Source organism: Geotrypetes seraphini, chromosome 13 (assembly GCF_902459505.1).
Source record: "Geotrypetes seraphini chromosome 13, aGeoSer1.1, whole genome shotgun sequence".
Lineage (NCBI taxonomy): Eukaryota > Metazoa > Chordata > Amphibia > Gymnophiona > Dermophiidae > Geotrypetes > Geotrypetes seraphini.
This window is the reverse complement of record NC_047096.1, coordinates 76,551,206-76,572,913: the sequence shown is the minus strand read 5'-3', so window position 1 is coordinate 76,572,913 and position 21,708 is coordinate 76,551,206. Positions and strand designations below refer to the sequence as shown.

The 21,708-nt window shown below is 42.5% G+C and overlaps 1 protein-coding gene across 14 annotated transcripts in view; it reads left to right on the top strand.

The window, feature by feature from the left end:
- The window catches only part of PKNOX2 (PBX/knotted 1 homeobox 2), a 424,329-nt gene that overhangs the window by 207,017 nt on the left and 195,604 nt on the right, over window positions 1-21,708 (top strand). The window contains exon 1 of one of the 14 annotated variants that reach the window (XM_033918097.1): window positions 15,793-15,967. The exons of the other annotated variants lie outside the window; for them this stretch is intronic. The gene's annotated coding sequence lies outside the window, so the exon portion shown is untranslated. Of the gene's footprint in view, window positions 1-15,792; window positions 15,968-21,708 lie in introns of those variants that run through there. 14 annotated transcript variants of the gene reach the window in all.

The window sequence follows — 21,708 nt, the reverse complement described above, 5'->3', positions numbered from 1 at the left end:
TGTTATGCCTACTACTTTGATTTCACATCCACGTTTGAATTACTGCCATCATTTGAAACAAGTCACAAATTGTGATACTATTCGTGTAATTTACCTCATCCAATGTCCATGCCATTTGTTCTACATTGGCCAAACAATTAGAGCCATACGCACAAGGATAGTGGAACATTTAAGCAAGATCCGTCGAGGTGAGGTAGAAGCATCTTTGGTACAGCATTGGACAGTATTGAAGCATGATCTTCCTTATCTTGTATTGGAATCTATTGATTTGCAATGAGGGGGGGGAATTTGTTAGTTCGGCTATGGCAAAAAGAACAAGAATGGATTTTTAGGAGGGAGCTGCTCCATTTGGCCTCAATCATTAAGTCGATTGGTGGGCATTTCTACACTAGCAAAATTCAAATCCAATGCATTTACATTTTACATTTATTCACTTTTTGAACATTCATTGAGCGGGTTCGCCTGTTGGTACCGTTACTATGATGTCACTCGATCATTCACGTATAAGCTGGGAGAAGTTAGGGGATGGCATCTGTGAACTGTTATAGAGTGAAGAGTGAGGTATCATCCAGACGAGTGCCGAAAAGTTGCAGTACTATGTTCTTGTGAATTAAGGAATGTAGAGAAATTATACTTATTTTAATGACTTTTTTTGAGGGACTGTACGTTGTTTGTGATCAGAAGATTGTTGAGCTCATTAAGGGTTCTCTGAAGCAGCAATATGCGAAACATATCAGGACCCTGAGTATTGGCTAGGTTACTTCATTGATGGCGCCAGGTTGACATACGGCGTCTTCTGGAAAGAAATAAAGACCACCCTATTCAATAAGTTCATTTCCTAGGCACACTTCCCCCCCCTCCCCTTTTCAAAGCTTCTGTTGACCATACTGAATCCACTTTTCCTCATCAACGGCATCCTGTACTCACTCACCATTCAATGTCTTCTTCACAATTTGTATCCAGCTATTCGCTGGCTTTTCAACCATTTTAATGTAACATGTCAAAATTATATTGGAACCTATGGATATCTTTCTTCTTGCCAAATTGCACCATGTAACCACTGACCGCCCAGTGACCTCTTCTTCATCTGTACGCTGTAATTCGCTGTCTGTGCAGCTAATCTTTACTGTGAACCGCCTAGAAGTCGCAAGATTATGGCGGTATAGAAAAAATAAAGTTATTATTATTATTTAAGAAGAATTACAAGGAGATCTCTTGAGTACCTATACTAAGCTAAGTGTAGTTCTTATATACCTAACATAGTTCACTTATTTTTGAATGAGGATATGTGCAATGATTGAGAGAAGAGACATTTAGGCCCAAATTCTGTTAGGTACCTATTTTGGAGGCGTCCAACTAGATAAGCGCCTATCTAAATTGAATAACAAGCTCAGTTAAGCTTTTGAATCAGCAATGATTGAAACTTAGGCGCCTATCAAGAAAGGCACCTCTAAAAATTTAGGCAGCCTTCAAAACTCTAGGCGCTATGCATGTTAGGCGTGGGCGAAGCTTCGTGTTAGGTGCCTTGCTATGGAATTGCTGCTCTTAAGCGGGCTTAAGCGCTGGCATGGCCGCCTAACTTTTAGTTGTGCCTAGAGCTGGCCTATTTGTCGGGCGCCTCCAAACTAAGTGCCACTCGGCGTGATTCACTAAACAGCACCCGATTTTACTTGAATCGTGCTGAACGGTGCCTATTTCAGCGCCTACCTTATGGGCGCTTTTATAGAATTTGCCCCTCAATTATAAGTTATCTCTGAGCACAGAAGAGTTGTCAGTACATTTGGCAATAAGAGTGCATATACACTTCTCCCTCGTCATTCACGGGGGATACGGGCAGAGCCGGACCACGAATGCCGAAAAACCGCGATTATCCAGCTCTGACCCACCCCCACCTCCCTGCCGCCTTCCCAGCCTTACCTGGTGGTCTAGAGGGCTTTCGGGGCAGGAGTGATCTTCCTACGCTCCTGCCCCGTGCAGATCGCCATCAGGAAATGGCTGTAGGGAGTTCCCGACGTAGTCTCGAGAGACTACGGGAACTCCCAGCAGCCATTTCCTCATGGCGATCTGCACGGGGCAGGAGCGTAGGAAGATCGTTCCTGCCCCGAAAGCCCTCTAGACAGGTAAGGCCGGGAGGGCAGCAGGGAGGAAAAAAAGATGGATTTTTTTTTACATTAAGACTGTTTTTTTTTATTTTCCCCCTCCCCAGAAAAAAAATTGCGATTATATGAAACCGCGAGTGCAGGAACCACAAATGGGGAGGGGAAAGTGTACATTGGTGGTTGATTTTTTTCTTTGTTTGTTTCTAAATATTTTTTCTTAGACATTTTGCACGGTTGAGCAGATTCTCTTGCAGAAATTGCAACATATGCATGTGCATTGCAATGCAATCCCCGGTTGTTTTTATTTTCTTCCCCTTGGCATGCCTGCTCATAGTTCACATATAAAGTAAAAATGCGTGGTGATCTCAGCAACTGGACTTCTGTGCATAGATTTGGCCGTGCAACATTACAAGACCCCTTTTCTGAGCGCTCAACATGCTTTACATGTGGAACAAGAATCATAAACTATCCCCTGCTCTCGAGCCTGTCTTCCACTGGTAGGATTAATTGGAATCCTAGCCATTGCCCAACCGTGAGACCTGCTGGCCAGGCTCAGGGCACACGGAGACTGTCTTGCAGAGGGAGCCCGAGAATTATTACTGCAGTGGTCGGGGTCTTATACTGGGGGAAATCCCAGTTAGCTGGTAATGAATAATTCTAGCCCAATGGTTTTGGTAGAGCTGGAAGGGCAAAAGAGGAAGAAGAAAACTGTTGGGCCCAAAATAAAATAAGGAATTTGTAAAAAAAATAAAAGGAGCGGTACTGCTGCTTCTCGTGTTAAATACAGCATCAAATCAAGGAAAATTAAAATACATTTGTATGCAGAATTTCTCGTCTTCTTGGTTGAGTCAAACAATTCATCGCCATGGCAACAGCCTCTTGAGGAAAAGGTCACCTGTCTGCGAATGAGCGTTAGGTGCAACTTGAAGGGATTAAAGAGGATTAACTTTTTTGTTGTTGTTGTTGTTTTGTTTAAATATCGAGGAGAAATAACATCCAGCGGCAGGCAACAATGAAAATCGGAGGCAAAATGCCGTTCTGTGCTGCTTTGTTTCAGCTTTGCTGCTTTTGGCTGATATGTGACCCTGCCGTTCTCTCTCCTCTGCCTTTAATTACAGCCACAGTGAGAGCCCAGTGGCCTGGGGAGTGGAGAGAGAGGCACTGACCCTGCCAAGGTTTCAAATTTTCACCTCTGAGAGAAGCGGTGCGTCTGGTTTCTCAGCCGTACTAGCTCTTAACAGGCAGTGTGTCAGGGTGTGTCAGGTTGTGTCAACAAAAGAATAAAATTAGTTAAAGGGAAAACAGGAAGGCTGCACCAAATTTTGGAGGAATTCCTACTAGGCATTTGGTCTAGCTCCTTGGTCTCAAACACACGGGCCGGGGTCCACATGCGGCCCGTCAGATACCATTTTGAGGCCCTCAGTATATTTATCATAATCATAAAAGTAAAATAAAGCCGTTTCTTGATCATATGTCTCTTTAGCTATAAACGACAATATTATTATTAAGACTTAGCCAAAAGGAAAGATTTATACACTATAAAGAGTTTTACCTCATGCAAAATTGGCATTTCTTTAATAAGACATTAACTATTTTTTTCTGAGGCCCTCCAAGTACCGTCAAATCCAAAATGTGGTCCTGCAAAGGGTTTGAGTTGGAGACCACTGATCTAGATGTTCCTCAGGGCTGAGCATCCTTTATGTGACTGTAGTCAGTGAAGTACATTTTTCTCTAGTTTTCATCTTAGTACATTGATATTTTGTAGCCCCTGATTCTTCCATTGAAATGTTGGGTCCAGTAAATGTCTTTTTCCTGTGTACTTCTTTTACGCCCCCCCCCCTTTAAAAAAAACACATTTTTTATTAACTTTTCCAATTGTCGTATCGCCAACCTTGGAGATATACCAAAATCATAGAAATAATTTTCTAGGCACAATAAACAAAAAAAAGAAGGAAAAAGGATACTGTAATAGCGTTAAATCATCCACAAGTGACAAAATGGAGCCAAGATATTGTGACAGGGAAGCTCCTGTCACAGGTTCAAAATCTGCTTTAAACTCTGCCACTAAAGTAAATGTATCTAAGCCAAGGAAGCTGCCCATTAACTCTGTTCCCAGTGCTAAGATCAGACAGGCAGGGCAGTACAGAGAAGGGATGGCAGAGAAGAACAGAATACCTGTTCCAAGCCACTATAATTCCTTTTATAAACCCGCTGTTAATTTTCCGGTTAAACCTCTGGTCAGGCCAACTGACACAGCAAGGGTTAAGGAAGGGGTGGAGCTGACAGGTAGAAAGTGGTTAGAGCCCAAGTGAAAATTACACAGCAGAATAAATCAAGGCCAGTTGAGAACACAGGGAGGCAATCAGGAACCTGGAGGGAAGGACGTTCCTCACAGAACAAGGAACTGAAGACTAGACGCTCTGTCTGCTAAGAAACCTCCTGTCCCATAGCACTGCCATGCTGACAAAACTTTGCTGTCCAAGCAGAGGTTATTTGGAAGGGAAAGGCTCCATGAGCAGGGCTGGCCAAATGATGTTCCAGAGGACAACTTGTATCCCGCTTCAAAGAGTGAGGGGTCTCTTATGGAGGTAGAGGGAGATATCTCTGAGGGGAATGAAATGGACTGCAGCCCAGAAGCTCTGAACTACCTGTCTGAATGCAGCATGAGTCAGTAAAGTGTTGGGTTGGGGGGGGGGAGGAAGGGAATGAAAGTTTGTTCTATAACAATGGTCTAAAGTACTTAAAAGAAACATTTCTGTCCTTATGAGGGACTATTTAATGAATGAGAGTTTGATGTGTGAATGTGAGGATTGGTTAGCAACAGAAATTAAACCAGACTCCTTGTATGCAAGCAAAGCATAATGAGTGGGGGTTGGGTAATGCTAACTAACCTTCGAAGGAGAAATAAAGGCCGGAGTGGATTCAGTGACCTGACATATTCACATTCCTGATAGTGGGAACTTTTGGGAGGGGAATCTTAGACCATTAAAACAAGGGTGGATGGTTCCCAGCCCACTGCCCAGAAATAAGAGGGGTCAGTGGGATATTCATACTTCAGGCAGTCAGGTGGGGATAACTTCCTGAAGAAACAGTGGGTTCAATACAATAATTGTGCCAAGCCTAAAAAGAGTGAAGCTAAACTCTTGTATATAAGTTCTTGAAACCAGAATGCTGCCCAGAACTGTGAGAAAGAAACCCTGTTTAAAGGGAAATGTTTGGGGTTTTTTTTTTCCTTTCCTACTCGAAGCAAGGACTTGCTGTAAAAGAGAACTTTTGTGATAAATTTCCTTCCAAGCATCATCAGCCAGTATGGCTGTATTAGAACCAATGTAAGGTAAAGTGGATAATAAAACTTGGAACTATCAATTATTGGTGGAAGGTCTTTTTTTTCCTTTTTCTTTTTCTCTGCTGTGTTTATTCGAAAGTGGCCCTCCAAAGAGCGCTAATACTTATTATTTATTTATTCAGCCCGTCCTCCCAAAGGAGCCCAGAACGGGTTATAAGAGTACATACTTAGGTGAGAAATATAGATTTTACATCATTTACAGTATAGACATAACATGCAGACATAAAATACTGACTTATTGGGCATAGGGTGGATTTAATTTCAGCACATTCAGTATAGATATCACTTGTGCCTGAGGCTTACCCCTGGCCCCGTCACAATATACACTATAAGAGAAGGAAATATATTAGACCTAAGATATGTCCCACTTCAAAACCCCTCCCTTGCCATCCCATTCAGTGACAATATGGTTCCTACACAATTACATTAATATCCTCTCTACGAGTAGCTTTAAGAAAATCATCCAATTGTTTAGGATCAAAAAATTGAAAAAGATTACCCTCAAAAATTACCAAACGCAGAGAAAACACAAACAAATCCAGCCACTAGAGCCAAAAGCCCGAGGGTGAAGAGCCAAAAAGGCCTTCTACCTCATTTATGTACCTCTAGCACAGGGGTAGGCAATTCTGGTCCTCGAGAGCCGGAGCCAGGTCAGGTTTTCAGGATATCCACAATAAATATGCATGAGATAGATTAGCATCTCAAGGAGGCAATGCATGCAAATCTATCTCATACATATTCATTGTGGATATCCTGAAAACCTGACCTGGCTCCGGCTCTCGAGGACCGGAATTGCCTACTCTTGCTCTAGCATGATCACGGACCCTTTTATTAAGCTAAGCTAGAGGTTTTTAGCACGGGCCGGTGCGGTAAATGCTCTTTGCGCTCATAGAATTCCTTTGAGCATTGGAGCACTTACCTCACCGGCCCGAGATAAAAGCCTCTAGCGCAGCTTGATAAAAGGGGCTGTTATTCTCCCTTCTTCAGTTTCTAGATTCACTTCATCCTTGTGATCCTGTCTGGATCTCCTTTCACCATTGTTTAAGCCAATAAAGACTTCCAGTTCTTTCCTAGGCCAGTATCAAATTCATCCCCAGATCGTAAGGAAAAGTCACCGGCTTAGGACTCATACTAGAACATAAGAACTGCCTTCTCCGGATCAGTCCATCGAGTCTGGCGATCCGCACACGCGGAGGCCCAGTCAGGTATACACCTGATGTAGTTTTAGTCACCCATAACCCTCTATGCCTCTCGTAAGGAGATGTGCATCTAATTTGCCTTTGAATCCTAGCACAGTGGATTCCTTAATAACCTCCTTTGGGAGAGCATTCCAGGCGTCCACCACTCGCTGCGTGAAGCAGAACTTCCTGACATTTGTCCTGGACTTGTCCCCCCTTAGCTTCAAACCATGTCCTCTTGTCCGTGTCACGTTGGACAATGTAAATAATTTATTTTCCTGCTCTATTTTATCGATGCCTTTCAGTATTTTGAACGTCTCGATCATGTCCCCTCGCAGCCTCCTCTTCTCAAGGGAGAACAGTCCCAGTTTCTTGAGTCGTTCCTCATATTCCAAGTTCTCCATACCTCTTATTAGCTTCGTTGCTCGTCTCTGCACCCTCTCCAGCAGTTTTATATCCTTCTTTAGGTTGGGGGACCCATGTTGGACGCAGTATTCCAAGTGTGGTCTGACCATTGCTCTATAAAGCGGCATTATGACTTTCTTCGATCTACTCGTGATTCCTTTCTTTATCATGGCTAACATTCTGTTTGCTTTCTTTGCCGCTGCCGCGGGATTAAAACAGATTAATTTTATTTGTTTTGTTTAAATCAGTGTCCTGCAAACTTTTTGAAGCCACAGTACACTAATCTCAGTGCGGTGGCTGGAGGGCATCTGGAAATGTGCGGACGTTGTCATCACGTCGACATCCATGCATGTGCAGAACCTGCTACTACTTCGCTGGGGTGGTGGTGGGGTGCCGGCGCCGGCTGATTAACTACAGAACATGCCTCTCGCTGCGAGATGCACGTTCTGTAAACAGTCACCCGGTGCCGGTTTCTCTCCTCCTCACCAGCATCTTCAGGCACACCCAGAATCTCACCGTGCGCAGCACACAGTTTGTGATACACTGGTTTAAATATTGAAAAGAAAGAACATCTAGCACCAGACGGTAATGTCTCTAGTAAATGAAAATCAGAGGCAAAATGTATTTCTTTGCTGCTTTGTTTCAGTTTTCCTGACATTCTGCCTTTGGCTGATATGGAGGAGTGTGTGGCGCAGTGGTTGGAGCTACAGCCTCAGCACCCTGGGGTTGTGGGTTCAAACCCCGCGCTGCTCCTTGTGACCTTGGGCAAGTCACTTAATCCCCCATAGCCCCAGGTACGTTAGATAGATTGTGAGCCCACCGGGACAGACAGGGAAAATGCTTGAGTACCTGATTGTAAAACCGCTTAGATAACCTTGATAGGCGGTATATAAAATCCTAATAAAACTTGGATGTGAAACTTCTATTCTCTGTCCTCTGCCTTTAATTACAGCAGCAGTGAGAGCCCCGTGGCCTGGGGAGGGGAGAGATATTGGCACTGACCCTGTCTGGGTTTCAAATTTGCACCTCGTGAAAGAAGCTGCTAATCTTGTTGCTCAGCAGGACGGGGCTGAGCCACTCAAAAACCTCAATGAAGATTAAGATGGGGTCTGTGTCCTAGGCTTTCCTATTCATGGGGGCCCCCAGATCCTCATAGGTAAAATAAATCATACTGTATATAGCTAATATTTAAGCCCTTATTTAAGAAGCCCTGGTTACAGTTTGTGTGTGTTAATGCTGGCATTTAAATGCATATCTCGGATATCTCTGATCTGAAGAAGGAGGATTACCTTCGAAAGTCCAATAAAAAAGGTATCACTTGGATTCTTTTTGTTTTGATTTATTTCTACATATTATCAGATAAAAGTAGAAAATCCACTTTTGCACACTGGCTTCTTTTGGATGTCTATAGTGCGTTATATACCCTTGTGGGGACAGTGGAGCAGTTGGCCTTGATAGGCCTGGGGTTTTTAGAAGCCTTCCTAGGGGAGGTCCCCTCTGGTGTTGTGAGGTGCGTCTCCTTGCTCGTAAATCTATCTTACCATGTTGGACCACTTCTGAAACTCCATCTTTTTCGGGATGGAGAGCCTTAGTGCATTCTCCGGCTTGTCAGGAGGTTCGAGAGGCGGTGGGTCACACTCGTAGGCGTAGATGCTTTCTGCTTGTTTGGGGGGCTTATTTGGCTTCCTTATCACCTCGAGGTCGCAGCCTTCTTTTGAATACTCTCTCTTGAGGAGTCTTGTGGATACTGAGTTGTTGCTGGTGATCAGATGCCGCATGACTTTCGTTGTTTTTGGTTTTTATTCCGCCGGGGGGGTGGGATTGTTTACCCAGGGGCCAAAGAGTATGGGCCTCTGGAATGCTTGAGACCTCTTGGTCGCCATCTCTGTTCTTCTGGGGGGTGGTTTGGGGGTTCTGGGTGTTTGGGTATGGGTATGGGAAGTGATATATTTCTCTAATGAAAAATTGTTTATTGTTGGTTACTGGTTTGATTGTAGTGTGCTTGTTATCTTTTTTTTGTTTCTTTTCCACAATAAATAAAAAGATTTGAACATAAAGAGATCAATGTAGGAATTTTCAGCTGCTTCAGAGCACATGTAACTTGTATAAAAATGTTTGTTTTTGACAGTTGTCTACGGCATGCAGTGGTGTAGTAAAAAAGGGGGGGGGAAGAGGGTGTGGACTGCTCTGTGCACCGTCTTTGTGTGTGTGGGGTGGGTGCTTCCTCTCTGCCCCCTCACGTACCTTTTTAAATGTTCACTGGTGGGAGCAGCATTTTCCACTAGCTGCTCACGCCAGCCTTGGCTCCCTTCTGACATCATTTCCAGGTCGTGGGACCAGGATATGATGTCAGAAGAGAGCTGTGGATGGTGCGAGCAGCAGGTAGAAGATGCCATGGCAACTCCCCCCCTCCCCATGCGAAAGAAAACTAGTACAAGGGATGCCACTCCCAAGTGGTGTCTGTGCCAATCAGGGCCTTAGGCCACTCCCCGTGCATCACATGGGATACAGAGGGAGGAGCCCAAGGCCACGATTGGCTCAGATGTCTAAGGCCCCTCCTAAGTGGCGTCTGAGCAATTAGATGGCAGTCTGCTCTGCTGTTGGAAAACCCCCCTTTCTTTGTTCTATTGTGGTATATTGTGCCAGTTTTTTGGGAGCACTTGATGACATATTCTTCAAAGTTCTCTCTTTTTCAGGCAGAGGGGAGATACTGGACAGGCGAAAACAGACACAAAAGGAAGATGGGTGGTAGAAACAGAGAGTAAAAATGGCAAATGAACAGGAGATGAACACAGTTAAGGAAGTCAAGTCCAAGCAGGCAATTGAAAGAAACCCCACTTTCTTGATATGTGCAAATGTGGCACGGACACATCTAAAATTGTTGGCAAAATGAGAACACTATCACTGCATGTAAACTGAAAGTGAAAATAGTGATAGTGTTTTCATTTTCTCAACAATTTTAGATGCTAAATGTGGTATTGAATAGGATGACTACTACTACTTATTACTTCTATAGCACTGTACATTTTGATATTTATAGACGGTTCCTGCCCGGAAGAGCTTACAATCTAACTTGGACAGGCAGACAGACATGACATATAGGGATGGGGATGCTGTCCATTTTGACATTTATAGACAGTCCCTGCCTGGAAGAGCTTACAATCTAACTTGGACAGACAGACATGACATATACGGTTGGGGATGCAGAACCCAAGGTGAAAGGAGTTAGGAGTTGAAAGCAGTCTCGAAGAAGTGGACTTGAACACTGACTCAGGACCGCTTGGTTTCTTTACCATTTCATTTTCAGGCAGTTGTAGCAACATAGCCATGACTGGTTTTTCACATATGAGTTTGCCATACTGGTGCGCCTTTCTTGACTTTCTTCACTGTGTTCATCTCCAGTGCTACTCGCTTATCTTGTTTGTCAAATGGACAGGATATCCTGAGAAAAACAGAGAAGAGCCATTGAGAGCAAAGTGAATGGATAAATAAAATGTTGAAGCAGTAAAGGGAGAAAGAAGTATTCTGAATTTATTAATTGGAATATTGTCTGATATTTTTAGACCACTTGCATCCCAGCTTTTGAAACTGTACATCTGTGATACCTTGCACAGTCGTTTCTCTGTTTCTAGTACTGCTGTACTTGTAGCGTCTGATTTCTTGAGGTCTCCAGTTCAATTCAGTCGTTGAGGTTTTGTGTGTACAGCAGACTTTTTATGATCAGGGTTTAAATTATGAGGCGCTGCCTCTTGAGGATCTTTAAGAGCAGTTCAAGTGTTTCCACAGATGTCTATGCAGTTTACTGTTGGTAAGTGCTTGAAATAATTGAGTTTAAAATATGTAACTTGTCACCCATGGTGCAGAAATCCATTTTTAGGCGCCTGTGAAGGCATTACTTCTTAGTAAAAGTACCAGAAGCACTTTTTCAAGTCTCAGCCCTTCCATCACGATGTCAAATTTGTGTCCCAAACGTACCTCAATAAAAATCTCACTCATTGGCTTTCAGTGTAAATCAGTGGGGTAGCAAATCTCACTTTTTAGCATGGGCCGACCTCTGCTGAGCCTCACCTGGAAGATGAAATGCAGAAACAGGACTTACAAAGGAGCGCGGCTAGCATAACAATTAAAATCTTCAGACAATAATATCCATAAATTCGGAATACAATTGGAAGCTGAAACGATCATCATCCTGATACTCCAAAGGAAAAAAATAGTCAAAAAAATTCCCCAAACCACCAAGGGCTCCTTTTATCAAACCGCGCGACTTTTCATCACGCGTTAACCCCTGCGCTGGCCAAAAACTACCGCCTGCTCAAGAGGCGACATTACCCGCGTTAAACCGCTAATGCGGTTTGATAAAAGGAGCCCCAAGTTTTAAGGCTTTTAAAAAATATAAACTTATTGAACATAAGAACGGCCATACTGGGTCAGACCAATGGTCCATTTAGCACAGTTTCCTGTCTCTGATAGTAGCAAATCCAGGTCACAGTACCTGACAGAAACCCAGATAGTATCATTATTCCATTCTATCGATCCAGGGCAATCAGTGGCTTCCCCCTCAGTTGCAGACTATGGGCTTTTCCTCCAGGAACGTGTCTGAACCTTTCTTGTTATTTCCTCCTATTTGTTTTTAAAGTATTCCCATGCAATTTCATTGAGTGTCCCATGATAAACAAAATGTTCAGAGTTAGAACAATTAACACTTTAAAATAAAATCAAGATTTGTTCAACAGATGCTTGCAAAAAAGAAAGGTCTTAACTGCTTTTCTGAAGAGTTGGTAATGATTTCACCATAATGAAAGAGGAAGAGAATTCCACCTATGGCTGCTTGATAGGAAAATGTTGAAATAGTAAATTTATAAGGAGTAATTTTTTTTAAGTGCTGGAAAGCTTAGTTTCGTCAGATTAGGGAAATTGTATCTATTATCTTTTGTTGAGAGTTTGCTGTTTGTTTGGGGTTTTTTTTTTACATTCTGGAAATTAAAGACCATTTAAAAAAAAAATTATTTTGACTTTTTTTCCTTTAGACTGTTGGTGCAGGCATTGGTTTTATCTATATTGGACTACTATAATATTGTTTATTTGGGCGCACCAAAGAAAGTTCTGAGAAAATTAAGATTAGTACAGAATACGGCTGTTCGCCTGATATTTGGACTGAAGAAAAGCGATCATATCAGTCCTTATTACCGATCATTGCGCTGGTTGCTAGTGGAGGCATGAGTACTGTTTAAATTTTCATGCCTCTGTTTTAAGTCAATTTAGGGATTGGCACCTACATACCTGCTATCTCATTTCGTGCTATATAACCCTGTGAGGATAACCAGGAATTGTAACCTGTTTGCATACCCGAAGATTTTAGGCTGTAAACCTAGGTCTTATTTAGACAGGATGCTTGCATTTCAAGCAATCAAACAGTCCTGGTTGGGTAATTATATCAGTGAAGCCATGCTGTCCTATGGCGCTTTCAGAAAAGAAATTAAGATAAATTTTTCTTAGCACAATAATTTCACTGTATCAATTTAAATTTTTAACGTCTTTTTAAATATTGGGCTGCATTCTTATCATTATTATTTTGTATTCCACTGATTGTCCAGTTTTTCGCTTCTGTGGAAACCGCCTAGAATTCTTTTTGATTAAGGCGGTATAGAAAAATAAAGTTATATTATGTAAGGGATCTATCAAGTAAGCTGGTGCAGCCCCATATATGATTTTAAAGGTCATTATACAAAGTTTGAATGTTACCCTGGCTTCCATTGGGAGCTAGTGCAAACATGCCCAGAAGATGTTTTGTCAGATTTTCGAGCAGAATGTATTCTGAATCGCTTGTAGCGATTTAAGGAGTATGGATGAGCATTTAGGCAGAAAAAATAAAGATCACAAGTGTACCTCTGGGAAAGACCGAACAGGAAAAGGACCTGGGTGTACTGATAGATAGGACCCTGAAACCGTCGGCGCAATGTGTGGTGGCAGCGAAGAAAGCAAATAGAATGCTAGGCATGATAAAGAAGGGAATTAAGAGTAGATCAGAGAAAGTTATAATACCGCTCTACACAGCCATGGTCAGACCGCACCTGGAATACTGCGTCCAGCATTGGTCTCCATACCTAAAGAAGGATATAAAACTTGCTAGAGAGGGTGCAGAGACGAGCAACGAAGCTAGTGAAAGGTATGGAGAACCTGGACTACGAGGAACGACTTAGGAGAATGGGGTTGTTCCCCCTTGAGAAGAGGAAACTGCGAGGGGATCTGATCGAGGCTTTCAAACTACTGAAAGGATTCGACAAAATGGAGCAGGGAAAGCAGTTATTTACAATGTCCAATGTGACACGGACAAGAGGACATAGACTGAAGCTGAGGGGGGACAGGTCCAGAAAGTTCTGTTTCACGCAGCGAGTGGTGGACACCTGGAATGCTCTCCCAGAGGAAGTAATTGCAGAATCCACCGTTCTAGGATTTAAGGGGAAACTAGATGCACATCTCCTTAAGAGTGGCATAGAATGATACGGGTAAAGGTAAATTAGATGCACATCGCCCTTGAGAAGCATACAGTGATATGGGGGACTAAAACTATGCCAGGGTACACCTGACAGGGCCTCCGCATGTGCGGATCACCGGACTTGATGGACCCAGGGTCTGATCCGGAGATGGCAATTCTTATGTTCTTATGAAATAGTCTAATTGTGATAAAAATAAATTGTACAATCCTACCATCAGGGTAAATTTTGATCATTTATTTGACTAAATATATTTTGACTAGCATTTTTGGAGGTGAAAACCATTGCCTCAGGTGAGGAAGTAAACAGACTTACTTTTAGAAAAAGATAATGAGTTGCTCAGGATTAAAAAAAACCCAAACCCCAACAACCTCATTTTGCAAAGAATTACCAGACATTTACCAGGAATATCAGAACTAAATGAATACATAGGGCTCCTTTTACGAAGGTGCGCTAGCGTTTTTAGCGCACGCACTGGATTAACGCGCTCCGGCTGAAAAACTACCGCCTGCTCATGAGGAGGCGGTAGCGGCTAGTGTGCGGGGCATTATTTAGCTCGCGTTATTCCGTGCGTTAACGCGCCTTCATAAAAGGAGCCCATAATTGTATGGACTTAATTCAGATTGCCGGAACCAACTACATCTGAACATAAGAACATAAGTAATGGCTTCGCCGGATCAGACCCTAGGTCCATCCAGTCCAGCGACCTGCACTCGCGGAGGCCAAGCCAGGTGTTCCCTGTTGAGAAACCTTGTTTACTCGTATCCCTCGATGTGATTTGCGAGAAGGTGTGCATCCAACTTGCCCTTGAATCCCGGAATGGTGGTCTCCATCACGACCTCCTCCGGGAGAGCGTTCCAAGCGTCCACCACTCGTTGTGTGAAACAGAATTTCCTGACATTTGTCCTGGGCCTGGTGCCCCTCAGCTTCAGTCCATGACCTCTTGTCCGAGTCACATTTGACAATGTGAATAACGATGTTTCTTGCTCTATTTTGTCGAATCCTTTTAGTATTTTAAAAGTCTCTATCATGTCCCCTTGTAGTCTTCTCTTCTCGAGGGTGAACAATCCTAGTTTTCCGAGGCGTTCTTTGTAGCTCAAGTTCTTGATACCTTTAACTAGCTTCGTGGCTCACCTTTGCACCCTCTCCAGTAGGGTTATATCCTTCTTTAGGTAGGGAGATCAGTGTTGGACACAGTATTCCAAGTGTGGTCTGACCATTGCTCTGTAAAGCGGCATTATGATGTCCTCCGATCTACTCGTGATCCCCTTCTTTATCATGCCCAGCATCCTGTTTGCTTTCTTTGCTGCCGCTGCGCATTGTGCTGACGGCTTCAGGGTCCTGTCTATCAGTACCCCCAGGTCCCTTTCTTGTTCGCTCTTGCCCAATGTTGCACCTAACATTTTATATTCATGTTCCTTGTTTTTCTTACCCAGGTACATCACATAATTTTCAAATTTTAAATGGAAACATATATATCATAAAAATATGATTTGGAGTCTTACTTGCTATCTGTTTCCAAAACAATTAATACTTAACAACTGAGGTGGACCTAATTAGTCAGATTCTTTTACTTAAAAAAATAATTGAGAAAAAGATATTCACAAAGAAAAATCACATTACAATATATAAAATTATACCTATATTCCTAGCTTTGCTAGAAGGAAACAACCCCTCCCCCTTTTTGCAAAACCGTGCTAGCGTTTTTAGCGCTAGCTGTGGTGGTCACTGGTAACAGCTCCAATGCTCATAGAATTCTATGAGCAGAGAGAGAGAGAGAGAGATTTTAGCCCCAGGGGATGGGGGAGCAGAGAGAAAGTAATGTTGGCCCGGAAAGTGGGGTGGGTGCAAGGGATCAGAGACACAATGACATTGGACCAGGGGGAGCAGATAGCGATGTTAAACCTGGGGGGAATAGGTGAGCATTTGTTGGATTGGAGTAATAGCAAGAGGGGAAGTTTTGGAGAGTAGATTTTAGAGCCCACTAAGAACAAAAAATAGCTGTATGTAAGTTTTCAAGTATCCCATTTTACTATGTAACCAAATTTTATTTATTTTTTTTTTGTTGTTCCTGGGTGTAATAAGTGTTCTTTCTTAATTGCCTATGTCACAAAAGTATAGAAAATGGCTGTCATTCCCCTCAAACTTTGCTTTTGTGACTGGGACGTTGATGTTTTGAAATTTACCTTTTTTGCAGAACATTCCAAGATTGTTTCCAAGCTGAGTAAACTTAGGAGCCCTTTTACTAAGGCACAAACATCCGACAGATGCATTTTGCTATGTATGTGGCCAATTTATCAAGACAAGAGGGAAAAAGTGCTCCATAGAAGCGTCTGCTAAGATGTGCGATGCCTACAAGGCATATTTCGGCATGCCTGTTGGGGATCGAGACAAACTTGGACACCTCACTTCACATGCGAGCACTGCCAAAAAAAACTCTGGAAGGTAAGGCAATTTTGTTTCTCAGGATGGCAGAATTTTCTGCTATAAAATTTCTTAGAATGTTTAATTTTAAAAAATATTTAAATTTTAAATTTTTCAATTTTATTAGAAAATATGTCCTATATGAAATATGTTGTGAGAATCTGATACACTTTAGTCATAGGTGAAATAAATTTATTGTTTTCATTACCACAATTTCATTTTGTTGTTCTACAGGATGATACAAAGGGGAAAAGAGAGCTATGAAGTTTATTATCCCAAGAATTTAGCAGGAACCTACTGACCACTCAAGCAACTGCTACTTCTGCATGGTGAACCCTTTCAAATGTTGAACTGGCAAGCATATATCTGCAATCACATATCCGGACATTCCTTCATCCATCGCCCTGGTGCCACATTGCCTTGAGCTTCCCATACCTACTCCCCCAGAGAGAGAGCAGCTGTATTCAGAAGAGAGAAGCAAGACAGAGAGTGGGGAAGAAGTTGTAGATCCAGTTTACAAAATCAGTAGTGCAGCTGATGACAGAAACCCATATTATCCAAAACAAAAAGACTTCAATGACTTGATCAGAGATCTTGGCCTCACCAAGTCCAGCCGAGCTTTTGACGTCTAGGCTCAAACAGTGGAACTTGTTGGATGAAAGTGTATAAGTCATAGATCAGAGAAAACGTCACCAAGCTTTTTCCACCTTCTTCACTCATCAAGATGGGCTCTGCTTCTGCCACAATGTGACCAGTCTGTCTGAGGCAATTGGAATCACCTGTAACCTGAATGAGTGGCATCTCTTCATTGACAGCTCTTCCAGGAGCATCAAAGTCATGTTGCTGCATAAAAAGAACTGGCTCACTCAGTGCACCTCAGAGGATTACAGGAGCATCAAGAACTTATTAGGCGCCTTGAAGTATGGTTGTGAGGTCATCAGAGACTTCAAAGTGGTGGCATTCCTAATGGGTCTCCAAAGTAGTTTTACCAAGTTTCCCTGCTGTATCTGCCTTTGGGACAGTAGAGATACAAAGGCACATTACCAAAGGTAGGACTGGATACTATGGTCCAAGTTCTCTGCAGGGAAAACCAACATCAATTGGGAACCACTGGTGGACCCCTGGAAGGTGCTGATGCCACCTTTACACATCAGATTGGGACTAATGAAACAATTTGTCAGAGCTCTAGATAAGGAGTCGACAGGCTTCAAATACTTCAAGACATCTTCCCTAATCTGTCTGAGGCAAAGGTCAAAGCTGGTCTACAGATAAAAAACATCTTGACGTGCAAGAAACTTCCCAAGAAGCTAACTAGGAAGAATAAAGCAGCTTGGAACAGCTTTGTTGCAGTGGTTCGGGGATTCCTAGGCAATGCAGAAAACTATATGGAGTTGGTTGAGAATCTGGTGAAAAATTACAATAAATGAGCTATAGGATATCTCTCAAAGTCCATGTCCTTGATGTTCATTTTGAGGTATTCATTGAGACCAAGATTTTTTTTTACTGCATCAAGATTTACAAAGCCTAGAGGATATTTGAAGTTACAGAATAATACTTTTAAAATCAATAAGAGGAAATATTTTTTTTCACTCAGAGAATAGTTAAGCTCTGGAATGTGTTGCCAGAGGATGTGATAAGAGCAGTTAAAGTAGCTGGTTTAAAAAAAGATTTGGACAAGTTCTTAGAGGAGAAACCACTGTTTGACCTGGATTGGTGGCATGGAATTCCGCTATCGTTTGGGTATTTGCCAGGTACTTATGACTTGGCTTGACTTGGCATCCGTGAAGACGAGATACTGGGCTAGATGGACCATTGGTCTGACCCAGTAAGACTATTCTTATATTCTTAAGATAAGCACTTCCACCACGATATAATGGACTTCGAACGCTGCTACCAGGGACAATATAATGAAAACACGATGAGAGACTATATCGGGGGGCTGATTTGTGAAAGTGACTTTATAATATAATTGCAAATCTCGAAAACCTACTCGCTCCTAAATCTGTGGTCATCTTTGTATAACTTCAATATAAATACATGTTAATTGTGTTTCGTGTGTTGCTTTTTCTGACTTTAAAAGAATGAGATGATGGAAATTCAATGTTTTCACGTTTTAAATAAGTAAATTGCAAATTTTGACTATCCTGGTCACAAATCAAAATTTTATGGCAATAATAGACATTTTTAATACTTTTTAGGCATGAGCAATTAGGAAATTACACTTACCGCCCAGAAATAAAAATCGCGTTCTATAGTATTGTTATACCGTCATCGGGTGTTAGCTGAGCGGTTTAGAAAATGAATAAAATAGAGACCGGGCTAAGGGTTCCTTTTACGAAGGTGCGCCAGCGTTTTTAGCGCGTGCACCGGATTAGCACACGCTAGCCGAAAACCCACCGCCTGCTCCAGAGGAGGCGGTAGCGGCGAGTGTGCGCAGCATTTTAGAGCACGCTATTCCGCGCGTTAAGGCCCCAACGTCCCTTTGTAAAAGGAGCCCTAAAACTTTAAAGCAGAGTGAAAGTACTTGTAGAATGAAAAAAACGATAAGAAAGAAGGGGAGATGGAAGGGAACTACATTTTTTTGATAGGACAGGTAAGAAAAGGGCAGAGAGAAAAAAGAATGGGAAAGCAGAAATGCTGTGTTCAACAGGTTGGCCCTGACAAATTCATGTGGCATCAACCAAGGCTGCAGTTAGCAAAAGGCATCATTGAACAGGAACGATTTCAGTACGCGCAAGTCATAGGTGAAGAGGCAAGGTGCTCCGTAAACTAGGACCAGTGACGGAAAAAATACATTTAAGGGTGGTGCATTTTTTTTTTATTTACACTCCCCCCCCCCCTCCGTATCCACAGGGGTTAGGGGCAGAGCCAGCCCATGAATATTAAAAAAAACCACAAATAATATTCAGGCCAGTTCTGCCCCTAACTCCTGCTTCCCCCTGGCTATTTTAAGCCCTGTAAGCCCCGCCTTAAGCTATACCTGGTGGTCTAGTGGGTTTTTGGGGCAGGAGCAATCTTCCCACGCTCCTGCCCCGTGCAGAGCGCTAATAGGAAACGGCTGCCTTGAGCTCCCGTCATAGTCTCGAGAGACTCTGGGAGCTCAAGGCAGCCATTTCCTATGAGCGATCTGCACAGGGCAGGAGTGTGGGAAGATCACTCCTGCCCTGAAAACCCGCTAGACCACCAGGTAAGGCTTAAGGGGAGCTTACAGGGCTTAAAATAGCCCAAAAAATCACGAATAACCGAATCCGTGGATTCGGATGGAGAAGTGTAGTGTCAATATTATAGAACAGCTTGGCGGTGGAATTGAGAAAGGAAGAATCATTTCTAAATTTTAAAAGACATTTAAAGGCACGGTTTTTTTTTCAAATGGCCTTTTAAAATTGATTAGTTGCATTCGGGACTGCAGTCTGTATCAAGTTGTATTAATTTGTATTTATATATTTTATATTCTTTATAATTTTTAATTAATTTTAGTTTGGTTATACGAGGGTACTATGTATTACAAATGTTAATTCTTTTCCTTTTTCTTTCCTATTTAAATGGAGTTTTTTTTTCACAAATTTGATTGAGTTATGTTGCAAACCGCTTTGATCCTTTTTGGCTGTATAAGCGGTATATAACGATTAATATATAAACATAAAGGTAGGGATAATTAAACAATTATGTCAAGCAGACTTAAGATCTCTACCTGGAGTGTATGGAATTAATAGTTAATAAAGGAAAAGTGGGAGCCTCATCAACACCTTCTTTTTCTGCTGGTTATGCCTCTTTCTGACTACAGCCACTGCCTTGTCACACTGTTTTGTCACCTTCAGACACTATCAGCCCAAGGTCCCTCGTTCCATCCGTGCATAGCAGCTTCTCACCTCCCAGCACAAGCGACTCCCTCAGATTTCTACTCCCCCAGTGCATCACCCTGCACTTCTTTGTATTGCATTTTAGTTGCCAAATATTAGACCGTTCTAACTTCTGCAGATCTTTTTACATAATTTCCACTCTCTCTGGGATGTCCACTCTGTAATATTGAAAGACCTGCTGAACAGGTAAAATAACTGTCTAATTTTGCATGCTTAGTTTTAAGAAAATTGTCAATTGAATATAGTTGTTTGGAGCTTCAGCAGAATATTCATAAAATGGATAAAATGTAACTGTCTAGAATTGGTTCCAGTGCTTTTATATTCTAGGTACTCAAATCAGGGGTTGGGATGACCACTGAGAGACCCACCCCTGCGGTAGCCATATCTAATGCAACCATCAGAGTCTATGAAAAGGCAGCATTGTAAATATTACACTAGAGCTTAGAACACACTATTTGTTTGGAAAGTAGAACATGTTCGATTGCCACAAATCTCTAGACTAATGGTGTCCAAACTTTTTCGGTTTTGGGCACTCTTAGCGTGTCAATAATTTTTCATGGTACCTCTAAGTCAAAAGAAATAAGTAATAGTTCCCTCCCCCTCCCTTTTCCCCCACTTCCTTAGTCTGGCATCTCTCCCTCCCCCACCACACTATGGTATTTCTCTCTCTTTTCAGTCCCTCTCTCTGTCTTCTCCCCCTGTAATCTGGCATCTCTCTCCTCTCCCTCCCTTCCTCCTCTCCCTCCCCCCCTCCCCCAAATCTAGTATCTCTCTTTTCTCTTTCCCTTCTCTCCTGTGTGGTCTGCTATCTCTCCTCTCTTCTTTTCTACCTTCCCTTCCCTCTCAATTTGGTAGGTTTTTTCCACTTATCCCTCCCTCCCACCAATGGGGTGTAACATTTCTCTCTCACTCCCACCTCTCTATCTCTTCCCCAAACTGCAGCTTGTAATCTTCAAGCCACTGACAGCTTAAGCACACTGCCTTTGGCGGCCCCAGAAGTTTTCCCCTCTGCTTCAACTTCCTATCCCCACAGAGGCAGGATGCTGCAGCAGGGAAAACTTCCGGATGGTCGAAGGCAGTGTATTTAAGTTGCTTTCAGTCCATAGATTATAAACGGCAGCATGGGGAAGGGAGAGAGGTTTCTCATTGGGAGGAGGTGTAGTGCCAGACTGGCAGCTTGTTTGCGTCTTCCTCTTCGGCATCCCTGTGGCGAAGTGGCACATAGTTTGAGAAATACTGCTCTAGACAGAAACTACATGCTTACAAAATACCTCAGATAGTCACATATACAAAGTATAGCTAGATCCTTATTAGCTACAGAATAAATGACTAAGTGTAAGAAGTAAAAATGTACAGATAAATTGGAGAGTAGGTATGGATTTGGAAACCTCAAGAAGACTGGCCCTCTCTGCCATACAACACCAGAGAAATAGGAAAAAATGACTTCCCTCCTTTATTATGCAAAATGCATAGATCTCAGAGATGCTGCACATTCAGATTCAGAGCTGACAAATTGAAATCACTAAACCAAAACTACATTTTGTTCTGCTTCTCTATCCTGTGTCTCCCACATTTTGCAGGGGCTGAGCTATTATAAGTCACAGCATGTTCCTCCACATTCTTCCACAGGCCTGCAGAGATTGATTGAAGAGACTGTTTCTTCCTTGCAGGCCGCAATCTGTTTGTCTATGTGCAAAGCCTGGACTTTTTCATTAATATTTGGGGAATTTAGGTTAATTTTTAGCAGGCAATGGAAAAGGTGATGACACTTTGCCCCAACTACGCCCTGAAAAAGCCCTGCTAGGTTCCCCAGCTAAGGTTAGCAGATATCTAAGCAATGAAAATTAGTGCTAACCACCAATTAACCAGCCAGGAACGTCTACTGGCCAATTGAATAGGGTT